The following is a 1,984-nucleotide window of genomic DNA, read 5'->3' as shown; positions in this document are numbered from 1 at the left end:
TATGCATCAGATTGTTATGCTTTGACTGTGTCTAGCTTACATGATGTTGAGGAGCCTCTATCTTTTAGTGAAGCACAAAATTCAAAAAATTGGATGGTTACCATGCAATCAAAATATGAAGCACTTATAAAAAATGACACATGGACTTTATGTGATTTGCCTCTTGGCAAAAAGGCCATTGATATGAAGTGGGTTTATAAGTTGAAACGCAAGCCGGATGGTGAGAGAGATCGCCATAAGGCTCGACTTGTTGCAAAGGGTTATGCACAACAAAAAGGCATAGATTATGAAGAGACTTTTTCTCCCACTTGTCGTATGACTACTGTGCATTTTCTATGTGGATTGGCAGCTCATTCTGGTTGGGATGTACATCAATCGGACATTGTTACTGCTTTCTTAAATGGTGACATATTTGAGAAAGTTTATGTAACGCAGCCTCGCAGTTTTGTGATAAAAGGACAAGAGGACAAAGTGTGCAAATGTAAGAAGGTTTTGTATGGGTTGAAGCAATCTCCTCGTGCTTGGTATGAGAAAGCTGACACTCATTTGGTTAAACAAGGTTTTTGTAATAGTCCAGCTGAAAGCACATTGTATATAAAGCATGAGGGTGATGTACTTCTCATTGTGGTTCTTTATGTCGATGATTTGCTGATCACTCGACCAAATGAGAGACATATTGCTGAATTTAAGGCTGATTTTAATGCTACTTTCAAGATGAAATATTTGGGGCTATTGCATCATTACTTGGGCATACAGTTTAAGCAGTGTGATGGTGGTATTGTCTTGTGTCAAAAAAGTTACATAGAGACATTGCTATGTAAGTTTGGACTTGAGGATTCCAAACCTGTTGCCACTCTCATGGAAATAGGTTTGAAGTTGAGTCTACATGATGCTGGCGATCCTTTTGATGTCACTCTTTACCAAACTGTTGTTGGCTGCCTCACTTATGTTTGCAACACGAGGCGAGATATTCAGTTTTCACTCTCACAGGTCAGCAAAGTTATGCATAGCCTAGGGTCTAAGCATTGGCAGGCTGTCAAAAGGAGTTTCCGCTACCTTAGTAGCACTTTACATCTTGGCTTGTTTTATCCAAAGGGGGGATCATTGCCCCTTGACTTACATGCTTTTTTGGACTTAGATTGGGCTGGTTGTTTTGACACGCGAGTGTCCACAAATGGTTTTTGTTTCATGCTTGGCAATTCATGTATATCATGGTTGAGCAAGAAGCAACCTACTGTGGCCACTTCGAGTTGTGAGTCTGAGTACAGGGCAGTCTTCACAGCTACGGTTGAGTGTGTATGGCTCAGACGCCTTATGGCTGATTTGGGTGTTAGACGGGACCCTGCCAACACTATCTACACTGACAATCAGAGTGCATTGGCAGTTGCAAGGAACCCAGTTTTTCATGCTCGCACAAAGCACATTGAGGTGCATTACCACTATGTCAGGAAGAGGCTCTCAGCAGGAGAGATCAACTTGGCTTATGTGCCAACATAGGACAACCTTGAAGATCTTTTCACAAAGGCATTGTCTCGTGAGAAGCTTGAAGATTTACGCAAAGCTTTGGGCTTACTCCCCTTTGTGGACTGACCATGTCCTCAGGGCATGGCACTTCCCTTTACTCATGTGCCAGCTCTCGTTCACTGCATCACTCCAGGGGGGATTTGTTACCATATACATGTGGCGGTGATGTGTGTGAACACACTAGGACTGTCGGGGCATTTTTTCCCTCTTTAGGAGGTTTTTCCCCCGAGCATTGTATATACGTCCATCACTCTAGGGCAATCTATCTTTCCATTGCATACTAAGTAACACACTTTCTATTGTGTGCCTTGAGCTTCCTTTGTCTTGTCCAAGCTGTGTGCATTTCTTTGTACCCCTAATTCCAACACGTGTCAATGGTTATAGATTGAAGAAATGTCTGTCACGTTTGATGACAATTGTGACTGATGAAATGCTGTCAATAGAAGGAAACAATGTGGAA

The 1,984-nt window shown here is 42.2% G+C and overlaps 1 pseudogene; it reads left to right on the top strand.

Annotated features, from left to right (window-relative positions):
* The first annotated feature begins 858 nt into the window (after positions 1 to 858).
* On the top strand, positions 859 to 1,590 carry LOC147452943 (secreted RxLR effector protein 161 pseudogene; annotated as a pseudogene).
* Positions 1,591 to 1,984: the final 394 nt, after the last annotated feature.

The sequence above is a fragment of the Adiantum capillus-veneris genome, chromosome 8 (assembly GCF_014529385.1).
Source record: "Adiantum capillus-veneris isolate H3 chromosome 8, ASM1452938v2, whole genome shotgun sequence".
Lineage (NCBI taxonomy): Eukaryota > Viridiplantae > Streptophyta > Polypodiopsida > Polypodiales > Pteridaceae > Adiantum > Adiantum capillus-veneris.
This window is presented reverse-complemented; position numbering and strand designations above follow the sequence as displayed.